This window comes from Macaca thibetana, chromosome 1 (genome assembly GCF_024542745.1).
Source record: "Macaca thibetana thibetana isolate TM-01 chromosome 1, ASM2454274v1, whole genome shotgun sequence".
Classification (NCBI taxonomy): domain Eukaryota; kingdom Metazoa; phylum Chordata; class Mammalia; order Primates; family Cercopithecidae; genus Macaca; species Macaca thibetana.
Window position 1 is genome coordinate 1,404,234 of NC_065578.1, and position 17,715 is coordinate 1,421,948.

The 17,715-nt window shown below is 57.7% G+C and overlaps 1 protein-coding gene and 1 pseudogene across 1 annotated transcript in view; both read right to left on the reverse strand.

The window, feature by feature from the left end:
- The window catches only part of FAAP20 (FA core complex associated protein 20), a 39,369-nt gene that overhangs the window by 16,660 nt on the left and 4,994 nt on the right, over window positions 1–17,715 (reverse strand). The gene's annotated exons all lie outside the window — the stretch shown is intronic.
- LOC126929275 (uncharacterized) lies at window positions 6,639–7,797 on the reverse strand (annotated as a pseudogene).

Here is a 17,715-nt window from a genome sequence, read left to right on the forward strand (position 1 = left end):
CACCGCTCGTTCTGCGACCTCCAGGGCGAGCGCGCTTCCGGGGCGGCCGTCCAAGAGGCGTGGGAAGCGCACGGGGGATTCTGGGCGTGCAGTCGCCGCCAGCGGATGGCGAAGGGGCGGGTGGGTGAAGCGAGTTTCCAGCGTCGAGCCTGCTTCGTTTCAACGTGGACGCCACATGCAAGCCACGAGCGCAGCGCCTCACGGTGTTCGCCCTTGTTCCGGGTCCGGCGTTCTGAGGGTGACCCAGCTGCGCTGCAGGCCTCAGTGGCACGCCCGGGGGCTGGAAGGCTGAGCCGTCCTCCTCCCATGTGCGCGGGAGACCCTCCGCCACTGCGCCCAGATCGCCGGCGAGGCGCAGGGGGACGGTGGGAAGGGCATCGGGAGACCCCGGGCCTCCTGTCCGCACACCTGTCCGAAGCCTCAATGTCTCCATTCCTTTTCGGTCTGTCTGACCTGAGAGCCGAGCTCACGGCAGGGATGGGGACCCCGGGCTTGAACTGCAGGTGCCGTGCCAATCAGGGCCCAGGCAGGAGAGGGGCGTCCCTGCATTGGGGCCCCATCATCAGGTTCGCATGGCCACTCTAGCGTGGTGGGGGAGGGCAGGGCCTTTCCCTGTCAATTCACTTCCCTGTCGGTACTCACCGACCTGTCTGTGGAAGGGCAGCAATGGTCGATTTCCCGATTAAACAAAGTGTGAAGGAGGAAGAGAGGCTACAGGAATCTCCCGTCCGGGAGACCCTGTCTCTAAGGGGCCAGGCGGGGTCCTCCTGTGTCTCCTGCAGCCCTGCACAGCCCCTGTCAGAGGTACCTTCTGGAGAGAGTGGCCCACCTGTCCCGGCCTTTGCCACTGGGCGCCCTGTTCCAATTTATCCGTGTCCAGTCCGATTCGTGGTATCATGGATTGGAAAGCTGTGACAGACGCCCTGGGCTGGGAGGTATAAAACGAAACTGTTTAACTCCAGTGAAAAACAGTTGCAGGAATCCCAGAAGTGGGAAAAGGTCGTTCTGAGCAATTTCCATGGAGTGGGTGTGATTCTGAGACTGAGGCTCCAGGGGCCGGGGTCAGTGGCTCACGCCTGTAATCCCAGCACTTTGGGAGGCCGAGACAGGCACTTACCAGGTCAGGAGATTGAGACCATCCTGGCTAACACAATGAAACTCCGTCTCTACTAAAAATACAAAAAATTAGCCGGGTGTGGTGGCGGGCGCCTGTAGTCCCAGCTACTCGGGAGGCTGAGGCAGGAGAATGATGTGAACCCGGGAGGCAGAGCTTGCAGTGAGCCACGATAGTGCCACTGCACCCCAGCCTGGGCGACAGAGCAAGACTCTGTCTCAAAAAAAAAAAAAAAAAAAAAAAAAAGGTTCTGGGACCCCTGGCCCAGGAGCCCCAGGCCACAGCCTCCTGCCTGGGAGGTGTGGCTCCCCATGCAGCCAGCTTCTTCCCTGCCTCAGGTGTGCGACCTGCACTCTGTCCAGGAGGAGGGGAGACTCTCTTGCCCAGGGGCAAACCTGAAAACACAGCAAGGTTAAGGGAGGAGGGCAGTTTCCTGTCAAAGTCCACATTTGTGAAAAAGCATTGATTGGGCAGAGAGAGGTGCCGTATTCTGGAATGGAGGTGAGTGGGGGCCAGTGCGGGCTGGCCGGTGAGGGTGGGTGTGATGTTTTGCCTGGCCCAGTGGAGCCTGTCACCCAGGCTGGAGTGCAGAGGCCTGATCTCGGCTCACTGCAACCTCCATCTCCCAGGTTCAAGCGATTCTCCTGCCTCAGCCTCCCGAGTAGCTGGGATTACAGGCACGCACCACCATGCCTGGCTAATTTTTGTATTTTTAGTAGAGACGGGGTTTCATCATGTCGGTCAGGCTGGTCTTGAACTCCTGACCTCGTGATCCGCCCACCTCAGCCTCCCAACGTGCTGGGATTACAGGCGTGAGCCACCGCGCCCGGCCCGCTCTCCTCTTTTCTAGGTGAGAACCAGTGAGCCCGCAAGGTCAGGGAGCTGCCCCCAGGTCATCTGGGCTGTTGAAGATGGAGGTGGCAGATGGAGGTAGGAGAGGAGGCCAGAGAGGAGCCGTGTGCTCCTGATCCCTGGCCCAGCACTCTCCTTCCCTGGCCCCCACTTGGCATCTGCCCCACCCGGGGCCTGGACTCCCACTCACACACTGGAAACTCCCTGTCTCGGGGCCACACACACCATGCCTGGCAGGCGCTGGAGATGCAGCAGAGCAGACGCGGCCACAGGAGTAGCTGTGTTTCCTACAGTGGAGAAGGGGACCCTGGTAGGAGCACTGCCCAGCCAGGCACGTGGTGCTCAACCCTATGGGCACTGACCCCACGAAAGGCCGGGGTTTGTGCTGCGGGAGGCCTCTGTTTGGCGAGAGCTCTGTCCCGGCTCCAGTGCGGCGGCCCTCCCCCGGCCTGCTGGAATGGGACCTCATCCCTGCTCCAGCGTCATGGACTTTTCCGGCCTTGGGCCCTCAGCGATTCAGGCGGGGCCGTTTTGCTAACACCCGTGTGTATGTGGGGGTGTGGGGTGTGTGTGTGTGTGTGTGTGTGCACGCGCCTGTGTGTGCATGCGTGCAGGCATGTGAGCCTCTGTGTGCCCACGTGCCTGCATGTGTGTGCACGTGTGTGCAGTGTTTCTGCCCCAAGGCTGGACCCCAAGGCCCGTCTTGGGTGCAGGGTGTTTTCTGTAGGGGAAACTGAGGCATGGGAGGCTCAGCCCCATGCCTGGGAGGGTGACTGCCAGCCAGTTGGCCTCAGAGCTCCCACTCCTGGGCACAATGGGCACCTGGCCCTGGGGCCTGCGCTTCTTAGCTACACACAGACCATAGCCCTGGATCCCAGGCCAGGGGTGTCCTCTCAGCCCTGCCTCCCTGGAGTGCACGTCCCCCGGCCAACCTTCTGGTCTCCTTTCTTCCTCTCAACTTTACCCTCTCTCTCTCCTTTCCTCTCTCTGCCCCCCTCCTGGCAAGCGGATTGCAATCCAAACTTGTTGTTAACTTCTCCCCTGCAGTTGTCCACGGGCCCTTCCAAGTTAAACATTACTCACAGCGACAAGAGCCCGCCGGGCAGTGCCTGGCCTGGAGGTGGACCCGCGTGCAGAAGGTGCTGGGACGGGGTGAGTGCCAGGCCCCTCCCTGCAGCATCTGTGGGGCAGCTGCTGGTGCAGGTGGCCCCAGCACCCTGAGCCCATACCTGGGTCCCTGCAGCCTCTTGCCTCGCCCTTTGAAGTCATGAATGTGCCTGTTTATGTAACCCCCATGCTCGGCCAGAGCGGGTAGGCCTGTGGGCAGCAGGTCCCTGGGCAGGCTTGGGAGGGGCCAGCCAGGGGCCCCAGAGGGGTTTGGGCTGGGCCAGGCGAGAGCCCTCCCCTCGGCCGGTCACTCCAGCTCTGTGCCAGGCTAGGGGTGGGACTGGAAACAAAATGCTCAGAAAAAAAATAGCCTCATCTGTTTTGAATCGATTCCGCTGATCGGGCCCTCAGTTTTCCCAGCAGGGAAGTGGAGGGATAGGTAGTCATGGGCTTAAGCACCTCAGGGAGCCCCCACAGCCGGGGGAGGCACGAAGCCCAGACCCCACTCACCAGACCCAGCAGCTGCTCCACCCTTGTCTGCCAAGAGCCTCCCAGGTTAGGAGCAGAGCCCCCCAGGCTGGGTCCCCCAGGGGAGCAAAGTTGGATGTCAACAGCAAATAGGCACGGTGTCCTCTGCCCACCCTCTGCCACCCCACCCCTCGCGTCCTCTCTTACCACTCCCTCCTTCACCTGCTGCACGCATCCTGCAGGGACCCAAGCACCGTCCTGCCCCCAGGCCTTTGCGCTGCTGGCCCCGGCCCCGAAAGCTCATCCCTCACCCATTTTAGGGCTGCTGAGATGGACCTCATAGGAAGCCCCCCTCCAACTCAGCACCTCTCCACTTACCCTGGTCTATTCCTTTTAAGAACATGGACCCCCGTCCAACAGAGAACATTTGGAGACTTAATTTTTTATGCTCTCCTAGGGAAGCTGCCAGCTCTGTAGAACAGGAACTCTTTCCCGTGTGTCTGTGCTTGCTGTAGGGAGGCATGTAATCTACTCCACAGAAGAAACCAGTTCCACGCTCACCCACCCAGCGCCCTCAGGGCCCAGCCCCCTGGCCTGCACCCGGACCCTGTCGGGCAGGACACATCTGGCTGACTAGAGCTCAGGCCAGGGGCCTCCTGTGGGACTCAGCGGGGACAGCTGGAGCCTGAGCCAACAGGGGGAGGGCAGCAGGCCGAGGCGCACAAAGTTCAGGGGGGCTGCTTGGTGCTGGTGGCGTTCGGCCACCCCACTTCGTGCAGGGCTATGGGCCACTGGTCCAGGAACTCCACACCCTCCACGTGAAGCCGCTCTCCTGTCCTGCTCACACCCCCAGGACCCTTCAGGCTCCCAGCCTCCCAGCCTCCCTCCTGCCTCTGTCCAGACAGAGATTGTTGGAGGAGGTGCTTCAGTGAACGCACAACGTCCACATCCCTGCTGCAGCCAGGTTCCATCCAGGGAGCACAGAACCCGTCCTGGGCACCCAAACGCTCATGGGGCCTCTGTGCCACTGGGCCCTCTCTTGAGAGGCCTCTTCCCAGCACCTCACCCTGGAATGCAGCCTTAGGGTGGGGGGTCCTCAGTGGGGGCTGGGGGAAAGGCCCTGCCTAGTGCTCTGGGGCTGTGTTCTCCAGGCACCTTGTCTGTGCACCACAGGGTCTTGAGGGGCTCTGGAGACGGGCGGCTCACCTGCCTGCCTCGTGCCCAGACCTGCGAGTGTGCCTGCCGGTGTCAGACAGAGGCGAGTTGGGACTTCATCCCTGAAATCAAGCAGGAGGGTAGGAATGTGAGCCTCGAAACCACCTTGTTTCTGTATCGTTTCTGGGAGCAGTGATGTTGGCCACTGGGACACCTGCTGAGGGTCCTCTTTTCCCATCCGGGTGCTGGTGGGACAGAGGGAGGCTGTGACCTTCACCCAGCCTGTGCCGAGAGCTCCAGCCCCCCACAGCTTCCACAGCCCTGCCTGCCACCTCCCCCACACCAGACCCTGCCCTCCTGCCCTCCATGCCTCCTTTGGGGAGGAGGCTGGGGGTGGGTGGAGCTGATTTAGTCACAGGCCCTGCTTAGGCAGTGAGACCCCAGCACCCCCCAGGTAAGGGTGCCTCGGGGGCCGGGTGGGGGTGGCTCCTCGGGGCTCCTCCTGGCCCTCTGGGGGCTGCGAAACTTTCGAGGCTGCACTTGTCCTTTTTGCAAGGCACTGCCAAGACGTGTGGCATTTCTGTGGTCTCTGCAAGCACAGCGAAGCACACACGTGCTCCAGGGCTGGGGCTCTTCTCCTGGAGGGTGACCCTGGGAAAGGGTAGCCTTGCCCACCCAACCTTGGTCACCAGTGGCCATCCCACCCCGGGTGTCCCCATCCTCGGTTTGGGCTGAGGGCAGACTGCAGGCTGGCGTTGCAGAGGCAGCTGGGTAAAGTGTGGTCCCAGACAGGGACACAAGCTGGCAGTTACTGTGGGGGACCTGGGCCTGGGCTTAGGGACTGCCGCCCCTATCCAGACGCCTGATTGGGACCAGGGTGTGGGGCTGGGCCCTGCAGCGCCTGTCTTGCCTGGGCTGGAGCCCTGGAGCTGTGCGACCTGGGGCCAGGGTGTTCTGACAGCCTCACTCTCAGGGGCTGGATGCCCTTGGGCACTACAGTGGGTGCCTAGCAGACCGTTCTATAGACCATACCCTGCTCTGGGCGTCTGTGGACTCCCTGGGCCCCTGCCACCATGGTCACTGCCTCTCTTGGGAGCAAGTTTCTTTTCTTTTCTTTTGTTTTCTTTTTTTTTTTTTTTTGAGATGGAGTTTTACTCTTGTTGCCCAGGTTGGAGTGCAGTGGCACGATCTCAGCTCACTGCAAGCTCCGCCTCCCAGGTTCAAGTGATTCTCCACCTCAGCCTCCTAAGTAGCTGAGGTTACAGGTACCTGGCTAATTTTTTATATTTTTATTAGAGATGGGGTTTCATCATGTTGGCCACGCTGGTCTCAAACTCCTGACCTCGGGTGATCCACCCGCCTCGGCCTTCCAAAGTGCAGGGATTACAGGCGTGAGCCACCGCGCCTGGCCGAGACCAAGCTGCTGCTGCTACTTTTTTGTTTGAGACGGAATCTTGCTTTGTCGCCCAGGCTGGAGTGCAGTGGTGTGATCTCAGCTCACTGCAAGCTCCGCCTCCTGGGTTCACGTCATTCTCCTGCCTCAGCCTCCCAAGTAGCTGGGACTACAGGCGCCCACCACCATGCCCAGCTAATTTGTTTTTTTGTATTTTTAGTAGCAACAGGGTTTCACTGTGTTAGCCAGGATGGTCTCGATCTCCTGACCTCATGATCCGCCCGCCTGGGCCTCCCAAAGTGCTGGGATTACAGGAGTGAGCCACGGTGCCAAGAGCAAGCTTCTGATGCTGGGGCCGCAAGGAGCTTCCCAGGCCAGGCAGGTTGCTGTCTCAGCGGCAGCCTGCAGCCTCCTCCCAGGATCTGGAGCAGGAGAGTGGCTGTCTTTTGCATTCAATCCGTTGGGCTGCTGCAGGGCTCCCGCAGAGCTGCTCCAAGGGGCCAAGAGAAGGAAGGACGCTGCCCCCAAGGACAGACGGGCAAGCTGGAGTCAGGAGAGGCCCAGCCGTGGCCCGCAGGCCTTGAGTCGCTGCTTGGGGGAGCGTGAGGCAGGTATGGGAGGGGGCCAGGGAAGCCCTGCAGCCCCCCCACCCCCACCCCCGGCCCCAGGCAGCAGTGCCTCCGAGGCCTGGGCGGCAGGAAAGGGAGAGATGACGTCATTGCCGCCTGGAATCTGCTGTTTGGAGGCGTCGCCATGGAGACCGGAAGGCTCAGGGTGGGTAAAAATAGCAAACCCAAGAGGGTGTAAGTTCCAAGAACCCGAGTCTCTGAAAAGCGAGGCATACATGTTCTCGCTGCCTGGAGGACAGAGGGCCCAGGCTGGGAGTCTAGCGGGAGGGGCCGCTCGGGGCTGCTGGCTTGCAGCCACCCGCACGCGGTGTGTCCCCGCCACAGCCACCGAGAGCTTTGTCCCCGCGCAGGGTGTGGCGGGGGTGGCAGGCTCCCAGCAGGAGGCATCTGCAAGCACGCTCCCTTCCTCTGCTTGGGCACCGCAGCCTGAGCCGAGGGCCGCTCTGCAGGGACTTTTCTTTCCTCGCAGAGGGAAGCAGCCGTGGCCTGTGAGTCGCCGGGCTTCCCAGGCCTCATCCCGGCCGGAACTCCGTGCCTCCAGGCGGCCTCTGGTGGGGCGGGAGGGACCGAGCTGGGGTTTTCGCTGCCTGGGCGGAATGCTCTTTTCCTGCCCTGCTTCTGGAGGAGGAAAGGGGCGGCCGCCTGAGGAAAGCCTCCGGCACCCCAACCCCGTTCCTCTAGGGTGGTTTTCTTGCCAGGGAGCAGGATTTTCCTCCAGGCCAGGAGGTGGCTGTCCCGCTCCTTCTGGGCTCGGTCCCCGGAAACGCCAGTACACACTGTCTGCACCTCCCTTCAGCGGTGTCCCAGTGTCCGCATGGGTCCCCCCAAGTCCCAGGCCACAGAATACGGCAGGAGGCCCGAGGGCTCTGGGCTGCTCTCCCCAGATGGCTGAGTCCGTGGAGAACCCCTGCAGCCGTGAGGGGCTCCCTGGCCCGGTGCCACGTCCGAGAAACTCTGCCCTGTCTTTGCTCTCGGCGTGGCTGGGGCCTCCTCTCTCCCAGGCCAGGCTGCACCAGGGCATGGAGGGGACCTTGCCTGGAGGCTTCCTCCAGCCGCACGAGCCTGGGCAGAAGTGTCATTGGGCTCAGGGACCCTCAGATGGCCCAAAATGACCCAGGAGCCCTCAGAAGGCCCAAAATGACCCAGGAGCCCTCAGATGGCCCAAAATGACCCAGGAGCCCTCAGATGGCCCAAAATGACCCAGGAGCCCTCAGATGGCCCAAGAGCACCCTGGGTGGGGAAGGATCCAGGGTGATTCCCAGCCCCGAGAAATGAAGCTCCATTCCGGGAGGGTGACTGTCCCCGGGCAAGGGGTGACCATCCCTGGTTGGGAGGCAACTGCCCACTATAGCAATGAACGTTCTCCTGAGCAGCCTGGGGAGCCCTTTCCTCCCTCCGTGCGGGGGGCTGCTGGGGCTGAGTCTCTGTCCGCCGCTCCCTGGGTGCTAAATCCTGGAACATCTTCAAAGAGTTTCAGTCCCTTCTCTTCTGCACATACCATTGTTCTCAGGGTGGCTGGGCAGCCCCTTCCTCCACCCAGGGCAGGGGAGCACGGGGTCACCTCTCACGCCCAGCCCTCCCTCGGCTCATGGTGGTCTGTGGCTGGAGAGAGCGAGGGGATGTAGAGCCCCGTGTAGGGGTCGCTCATTCCCCCAAGACATAGCTCACATGCCTTATGTAACTCGTGAGCTCACGCAGAGGGCCTGCCAGAAATGACGGCAGGGGCGGGAGGGGCCTGCTCGGGAAGCCAAGTGTGGCTCAGGCTTACGAGGAGCCGGCCGGGCCCTGCCTCGAGGAGAGAGGGGCCCGAGCCTTTGCAACCTGGGGCTCCTACGCTGTGGCAGGGGATGGGCAGGGCCTGGGACGGAGCGAAGGCCGGGGTGGTGCAGTGTATGGCTAGGCCTGGGATGGCTGTGCTGGTCACTTGGCCTGTGGGTAACTGGCCAAGCAGGATGTGGGCCCAGGCCCACCCCACTCCCCCACCAGCAGGCGCCAGCAGGCCCGTGATGTCAGAGGAAGGGCCTAAGTCACCCAAGACCCCCGGGAGCAGCTCTGGGGGCCTCGGAGGGGTGGGTGGGTGGAGGCAGTGCTGTCTCCCCCAGTGCCAGCTGCCCTTCCACCCCCAAACACAGACCAGGGCGGATGCTGCACTGAGGATGGCCCTGAGGCAGGGCTGGACCCAGTGCCCGCGGCTGTCCCTGCCCTTCCTCCCTTCCCTTTTGGAGTCCCGTGCTTCCCCTCTGCCTGCTGCACAGGCCCCCACGCTGTGGCTGGCCCAGCCCAGTTTCACTCCTGGAATGGGACCCCGGGCCCCAAGAAGGGCAAGGGCTTCAGGGAGGCTGTGGCAAGGGCCTCTGGGCAGCACTTGAGGCCTAGGTGACAGCACGGGTCCTCAGGGCAGTGCCCCCAGCCAAGAGCGAGCCATCCCTCCAAACACAGTACCAAGGGGCACCTGGCCTGGGGACCCGTGTCCCGCCAGAGGCAGGGCCTGGCATAGCTGCACCTCACCGGGCCCAGGCCAGCCATTGGCCAGCCTGTTGCTGGGAAGGCAGCCAGCCCCTGATAGGGAAGGGGTAACGGGGAGTCCAACTAGGAGGAAGGGGATGCCGGGACGGGAAGGCCAGCCCTCCGGCCTGAGGAGGGCAGAACACTGGCAGGGGTCCCTGGCAGGGTCTCGGACTGTGCCTTCGAGCCCTTAAGCAGGAGAATGGGATGGGTGGGGGCTCTCTGAGGGGGCCAAGGGCGGTGCTGGGAGCCCAATGTGGGACAGACCCTGCTCTCAGGAAGGCTGGCCAAGGGGCTGTGGCCCTAGACAGAGGGTGGGGCTGTGTCCTGCTGCTGAGGGGGAGGGGTGAGGATGGGGGCAAGGGGCGTCCATGCAGAGGCAGAGAGCAGGAGGTAAGGGGCTGGGCTCCTGGGATGGCTTGGCCTGAGCCTGGAGGCTGCAGCCCCTCTGAGTAGCGGGAAGGTGGCTGCGGGCAGGTGCCGTGGGTGACTGAAGGGTAGGACCTGTGTGAAGGACCCCTCGCTGCCCTTGGGACCACTGGGCCCCTGAGGTCTGGCTCTCACACATGCCCTGCCCTCACCTGACCTCACGCCCCGATCAGCCACATGCTCCAGCAGGTCCCAGGTTGCCCTGAGCCTCAGCGTGCTCTGGTCTGCATATGGTGGTAATGCCACCTGGCTCAGCATGTCGAGGGAAAACCAGCCCTGGCACCTGGGTCCCACAGTGCCTGTGATGACTCATGAGGTTCTGCCATTGCAACCAGCAGTGCCACGGCTCAGGCCCCTGGAAAGCACTGTGGGGATGGTCCCCCACTTTGGGAAGTGCTGGCTGAAAACTTCTTGTGGGCAAGGACAGCACCCTTCTGTCCCCATTGCATCCCCTGTGCCCACCTCATGGTGCTCAGTGTTGTGTGCCGGGTAAAGGACAGCAGCCAGGGCCTTGGAGGATGCTGGTGATGCCCCGTCCATGGCTGGGTCCCTGGCTCTCGCTCTGTCCCCACTGTTTGACATGTACCTGCTTCAGCTAAGTCAAGAGTGAGCTCTGGCCCTAGGGTCCCAGGCTCAGTGAAGTGCTGAGGGCACTCGGGGAGGTGGCAGTGAATGACTGGGGTGGCATGGCATGGCTGCAGCCCCGGGCAGCCATAACCAGCACAGCGCACAATCCAGGGCAGCACAGGATGCCCCCAGGACAGGGTCCAGTGGGCGAGGGTGGCAGGGCTGGGTGCCCACACTGGCTCTTAAATTCAGCACACGGCCCCCCAGGCTGGGCCTCACCAGTGTCCCCCTGGCTGTCCATAGGCTGTGGACGCGTCCTCAGAGCCAGGCTGCGGGCTGCTGAGAGTGCCGAGACCTCTGTGCCCCTCCCTCCCTCAGGCCCATCTTCCTGCTGCTGCGCCCTCAGCCTCCAAGGTCCCTGTGGCCCTGGGCAGGGGCTGCCAGGGGTCTCCTGCAGGAAAAGGAGCCTGAGAGAGCCAGCCTTGTCTCCCTAGCCTGGGACTGGGCCAGGCCCTGTCATACTCTGGGTGTGAGCTCAAGGTGGGGTTGGATGGACAACTGGCTCCTGGGATGGCCCAATGCCTGGCCCAGGCTGTCCAAGCCTGGGCAGCCACATTGCTGCCCTACCTGGCTTCGTCCCTGTGGGGAGTGGGCAGGAGCTGGGCTCTGACTCTGAGTGGGGTGGTCGGCCGGCCACCTGCTCTCACCCTCTGGTTCCCAGTGGCCACAATGGCAGGATCATCCGTGGCCCCCCCAGGGGCAGGCACCCTGCTCAGCGCTTCCCATGCATCACCTCGGGTGACCCCAAGAGGCAGGCCCTGGCTCCGGGACCACCACAGGGAGGCTGACACACACCTGAGGCCACCTGGGCCCGGTACAGGTCAGGCAACTGATTTCACAGAAGACCCCACGGCAGGCGAGGGCTCTCCTGGGGAGAAGGGCTCTGAGAGAAACAACAGAAAAGGCAAACAAAACTGAAGGCAGCTTCCTTAGAAAACCAGAGAATGGGTCAGGCGCGGTGGCTCATGCCTGTGATCCCAGGACTTCGGGAGGCCGAGGCGGGTGGATCATGAGGTCAGGGGATCGAGACCATCCTGGCCAACGTGGTGAAACCCCATATCTACTAAACATAAAAAAATTAGCCAGGTGTGGTGGTGGGCACCTGTAGTCCCAGCCACTCAGGAGGCCGAGGCAGGAGAATGGTGTGAACCCGGGGGCAGAGGTTGCAGTGAGCTGAGATTGCAGGACTGCACTCCAGCCTGGGCGACAGAGCGAGACTCTGTCTCAAAAAAAAAAGAAAGCCAGAAACTGCCGGCCAGGTGTGGTGGCTCAGGCCTGTAATCCCAGCACTTTGAGAGGCTGAGGCGGGCGGATCACCTGAGGACAAGAGTTCAAGACCAGCCTGGCCAACATGGTGAAACCTTGTCTCTGCTAAAAATACAAAAATTAGCTCTGCATGGTGGCATGCTCCTGTAATCGCAGCTACTACGGAGGCTTAGGCATGAGAATTGCTTGAACCCTGGAGGTGGAGGTTGCAGTGAGCTGAAATCACGCTGCTGCACTCCAGCCTGGGTGACGGAGAGAGATTCTGTCTCCAAAAAAAAAAAAAGAAAGAAAGAAAGAGAGAAAGAAAGAGAGAGAGAGAGAGAGAGAGACCTGAGGAAAGAGAGAAAGGAAAGAAAGGAAAGAAAGGAAGAAAGCAAGCAAGCAAGCAAGCTAGGCCAGGTGCAAGGGCTCACGCCTGTAATCCCAGCACTTTGGGAGGCCGAGGTGGGCAGATCACCTGAGGTTGGGAGTTCGAGGCCAGCCTGACCAACATGGAGAAACTCTGTCTCTATTAAAAATAAAAAATTAGCCTGGCGTGGTGGCACACGCCTATAATCCCAGCTACTCGGGAGGCTGAGGCAGGAGAATCACTTGAACCCGGGAGGCAGAGGTTGTGGTGAGCTGAGATCACGCCATTGCACTCCAGCCTGGGCAACAAGAGCAAAACTCCGTCTTAAAATAAAGGGGGAGGCCGGGCGTGGTGGCTCAAGCCTGTAATCCCAGCACTTTGGGAGGCCGAGACTGGTGAATCACGAGGTCAGGAGATCAAGACCATCCTGGCTAACACAGTGAAACCCCGTCTCTACTAAAAAATACAAAAAACTAGCTGGGCGAGGTGGCGGGCGCCTGTAGTCCTAGCTACTGGGGAGGCTGAGGCAGGAGAATGGCGTGAACCTGGGAGGCAGAGCTTGCAGTGAGCTGAGATCCGGCCACTGCATTCCAGCCTGGGTGACAGAGCAAGACTCCGTCTCAAAAAAATAAAATAAAAAAAAATAAAATAAAATAAAATAAAATAAAATAAAATAAAATAAAAGGGGGGCCAGGCGCGGTGGCTCACGCCTGTAATCCCAGCACTTTGGGAGGCCGAGGTGGGCGGATCACGAGGTCAGGAGATCAAGACCATTCTGGCTAACACGGTGAAACCCCGTCTCTACTAAAAATACAAACAAATTAGCCGGGCGTGGTGACGGGTGCCTGTAGTCCCAGCTACTCGGGAGGCTGAGGCAGGAGAATGGCATGAACCTGGGAGGTGGAGCTTGCAGTGAGTCGATATCGTGCCACTGCACTCCAGCCTGGGCAACAGAGTGAGACTCTGTCTCAAAAAAAAAAAAAAAAAAAAAAAAAAAACTAGAAATTGCAGGTCAGCACAAAAGAGAAACTTTAAGACAGCTATAGATTCTTCACTTGGCAAAAATCACTTTCTTGTTTTTTGTTATATGATCTGAAGACTATAACATTCTAAGTACCGTGTGAGCTACATCTAGGAATTTTCATTGACAGTGTTTTCATTATCATTCAATTTAAAACATGTTGTGGTTTCCATTTTGATTCCTTCTTTAATTGATGACGTGTCCAAAGTATTTTGCAATGTCCCAGATAATGGTGATTTTTGATGGGAATGTGTATTTTTCTTTGTTATTTATTTTTATTTTATTTTTTGAGATGAAGTCTTGCTTTATTGCCCAGGCTGAAGTGCACTAGCGCAATCTCAGCTCACTGCAACCTCCACTTCCTGAGTACAAGTGATTCTCCTGCCTCAGCCTCCCGAGTAGCTGGGACTATAGGCACATGCTACCATACCCGGCTAATTTTTGTATTTTTAGTAGATGGGGTTTCACCAGGCTGGTCTCGAACTCCTGCCCTCAGGTGATCCGCCCGCCTCAGCCTACCAAAGTGCTGGGATTACAGGTGTGAGCCACTGCCCCCAGCCTGTTATTTTTCATTTGGAATTCTAGTGTGTTTCTTTATTTTAATAGCTACCAAAGAAATACAGATATATAGAGATATATAGATAAAAGAAAGGAAAAAAGGCCGGGCGCGGTGGCTCAAGCCTGTAATCCCAGCACTTTGGGAGGCCGAGATGGGCGGATCACGAGGTCAGGAGATTGAGACCATCCTGGCTAACACGGTGAAACCCCGTCTCTACTAAGAAATACAAAAAATAGCCGGGCGAGGTGGCGCCTATAGTCCCAGCTACTCGGGAGGCTGAGGCTGGAGAATGGCGTGAACCCGGGAGGCGGAGCTTGCAGTGAGCTGAGATCCGGCCACTGCACTCCAGCCTGGGCGACACAGCGAGACTCTGTCTCAAAAAAAAAAAAAAAAAAAAAAAAAAAAAGAAAGGAAAAAACCCCTCAAAGTGAGTACAGTTTAAATATTGAAACTGTAGATCTGTAGAAACTATTTATCTGTAGAACTCACCAAGCCCTAGCCCTCCTTTGCTCCTCCATGATGGCCCTGGCATCAGCCTCTTTCAAAGCTTTCAACCATTTTTTTTGTCTTAGCTCTCTCCATACTTCTAAATTGTGCTCTCGCTGCCCCTTCTTGGTTTAGCAGCTTTATACATGGTGAGATGTTACCGGGGAATGAGGGTTTTGCTCTTGTCCAATGCTCTCTGCCGCACCCTACCATCTCGTCTTCTGGCTTCCCAAATGAGCAATTTCATCGTTTTTGTTTAAGTTGATGACTCTGTTATAATTATGTACTATAACTCTCTGCTGAGGCAAGTAGTGAACTCTGTTTAGGTTTTCTTTTTGTTTTTCCTGGAGTTAGTATTGGCCTTGCTTTCTTCTTTCATCTGCTGAGTTTCCTCTGTGCCTATGGCCCATCCCACCTACGTCTTCCAACAAGCCCTCCACACACTGTTTGATCTAGTCAATTGCATCCTACATTCCACTGGTTCTTTGTTTTCCTGGAGCCGTGTGTCCTTCTGTCTCAGTCTGGGCTGGTCACTCTCTGGGCTCCATGTCTAGGCTGGTGGGCAAAGATTTCCATGTCCCTTTCACGGACTGGGACAGACCCTTCTTAGCTCTTATTGTTATGATGGAAGCCCAGTTCCAGATCCCATTCGGAAAGGGTCTGTGGCCATGACTGTGTTTCTCACTGGCCTTAACCAGTAGCCCTCATTGGACATGAGATCAGGCCCAAGCCTTGCATTGGCAGTTTGGTTTCCATTCTTGCTTACCACTGTGACTTGAGTGCTGTCTTCATTTCTAGTTCTGCACAGCTTCCTTCCTCGTGTTGTTTTACCGGACATTTAAAAAACAAATCTGGCTGGGTGCGGTGGTTCACACCTGTAATCCCAGCACTTTGGGAGGCCGAGGCGGGTGGATCACCTGAGGTCTGGAGTTTGAGACCAACCTGGCCAACATGGCGAAACCCCATCTCTACTAAAAAAAATACAAAAATTAGCCAGGCATGTTGGCGGGCGCTTGTCATCTCAGCTGCTCAGGAGGCTGAGGCAGGAGAATCACTTGAACCCGAGAGACAGAGTTTGCAGAGAGCCAAGATCACACCACTGCACTCCAGCCTGGGTAACAGAACAAGACTCTCTCTCAAAAAATAAAAATAAAAAAAAAAAAGACCGGGCACGGTGGCTCACGCCTTTAATCCCAGCACTTTGGGAGGCCGAGACGGGTGGATCACAAACTCAGGAGATCAAGACCATCCTGGCTAACACGGTGAAACCCCGTCTCTACTAAAAATACAAAAAATTAGCTGGGCATGGTAGCACGCGCCTATAATCCCAGCTACTTGGGAGGCTGAGGCAGGAGAATCGCTTGAACCCAGGAGGCAGAGGTTGTAGTGAGCTGAGATTGCGCCACTGCACTCCAGCCTGGGTGACAGAGTGAGACTCCATCTCAAAAAAAAAAAAAAAAAAAAAAAAGCAAATCTATTTTACCCAGCACGTGTTTGTGCTTGGACTGGGAAGGGGACCCTGCGCCATCCTGGCTGGAGTTGTAGCGGATGCTCTGGTGTCCTGCGGCTCCCTGGCCCCACCCTCACAGTGCCCCACTGCAGGACTGTCAGAAGCTTCAGGTTGCAGCCTGCCCGACAGCTCAAGCTCAGCAGGGCCGAATGGAGAATGTGTGCCTCCTCCTCCTAACATTGTTAAAAATAAAATTTGTATTTTGACACAATCTCAAGCTTATAGAAAAGTTGCAAGAATAGTACAGGAACTTTTTTTCCCCTGAAGCATTTGAAGGTTTGTTGCCGCATGGTGCTCCACCACACCCCGAAACAAGGACATTCTCCTACACGCCCCAACACGGCTGTCCAAGGCAGGAAATCACGTGGAGTCAGACCCCACTCTGGGCTTTCTGGTAGTCCCAGTAATATCCCTTGCAGTAAAGAGATCAGCCTGAGACCACACATTGCACTGAGTTGCCATCGTGTCTTCTGTCTCTGTCACTCCAGAACATTCCTGGGCCTTTTCCTGACTGTCCTTTGAAGTTTCCAGGCCAGGCTTTTTGGAGAAGATTCCCTGTGTGGCTTTGTCTGAGAGGTCATCACAGACAGACACGGGTTGTGCATCTTTGGCAGGAAAGGGGCAGATGTGACAATGTGGTCTGCTCATCCCACCCTGTTAGGTGGGGCAGGATTCTGATTGATCCAGTACCACTGGAGTCCACTGTGATGACTTGATTAAGGTGGGGTCTGTGTCTCTGCTGGAACTTACATTCTTCTTCCCTTTGTGACAAATTAGCATTTTGTGGGGGAGATTCCTCCCTCCCTCCCTCCGTTTCTCCCTCTCTCTCCCTTTCTTTTTTAGAGACAGGGTCTCGCTCTGTTGTCCTGGCTGAAATGCACTGATGCTATCCTAGCCCACTGCAGCCTTGGACTCCTTGGCTCAAGCAATCCTCCTGCCTCAGCTTCCTGAGTTGCTGGGACCACAGGTGCGTGCCATCATGCATGGCTACTTTTTGTTATTGTTGTTGTTTTATTTTTGAGACAAGGTCTTGCTCTGTTGTCCCGGCTGGAGTGCAGTGGCGACATGATGGCTCACTGCAACCTCGACCTCCTGGGCTCAAGGGATCCTCCTGTCTCAGTCTCTCAAGTAGCTGGGACTATAGGCCTGCACCACCACGCTTAGCTAATTTTTAAAGTTTGTGTAGAAGCAGGGTCTCTACGTTGCCCAGGCTGGTCACGAACTCCTGGGCTCAAGCAACTGTTCCACCTTGGCCTCCCCAAAAGTGCTGGGATTATAGGTGTGAGCCACCATGCTCAGCTGATGCTTTCAAAATATGCAAATTGCTCTTTTTAAACTTTCAATTTATTAATATATTTATTTTAATAAATATGAAAATATGTATAGACTCATGGTTTTCTATTTTACTTGGTAATTATAACTATCATTACCATCTATTAATATCATTATTCGGCCTGATTTGGCAAACAGGGGCTGTGGCTCAGTGCCCTCTCCATGTGACCCGGGGTGCCTTATGTCTTTCTCCCTTCCCGGCCCTGGGGTCAGCCATCTTTTTTTTTTTTTCAATGGAGTTTTCCCTCTTGTTGCCCAGGCCGGAGTGCAAAGGCGAGATCTTGGCTCACCGCAACCTTCGCCTCCCAGGTTCAAGTGATTCTCCTGCCTCAGCCATGTTGGTCAGGCTGGTCTCAAACTCCCAATGTCAGGTGATTCGCCCACCACAGCCTTCCAAAGTGCTGGGATTACAGGTGTGAGCCACTGTGCCCGGCTGGATCAGCCATCTTTTTAAAGAACTCCGGGCCGGGCGCGGTGGCTCAAGCCTGTAATCCCAGCACTTAAAAACAGAAACACTTTGGTTCCCTTCAGTGAATGAAAATTGGGAGCCAAGACTGGGCTTCCTGGTGTGCTCCCTGCTGCTGAGGTGTGCCTCGTCTTGGTGGGCAGAGTGAGGGCTGATGTTTATACAAAACACATTTACATCAATAGTTTTCTTTTTTTTTTTTTTGAGACGGAGTCTCGCTCTGTCGCCCAGGCTGGAGTGCAGTGGCCGGATCTCAGTTCACTGCAAGCTCCACCTCCCAGGTTCACACCATTCTCCTGCCTCAGCCTCCCGAGTAGCTGGGACTACAGGCGCCCGCCACCTCACCCGGCTAATTTTTTGTATTTTTTAGTAGAGACGGGGTTTCACCGTGTTAACCAGGATGGTCTCGATCTCCTGACGTCGTGATCCGCCCGTCTCGGCCTCCCA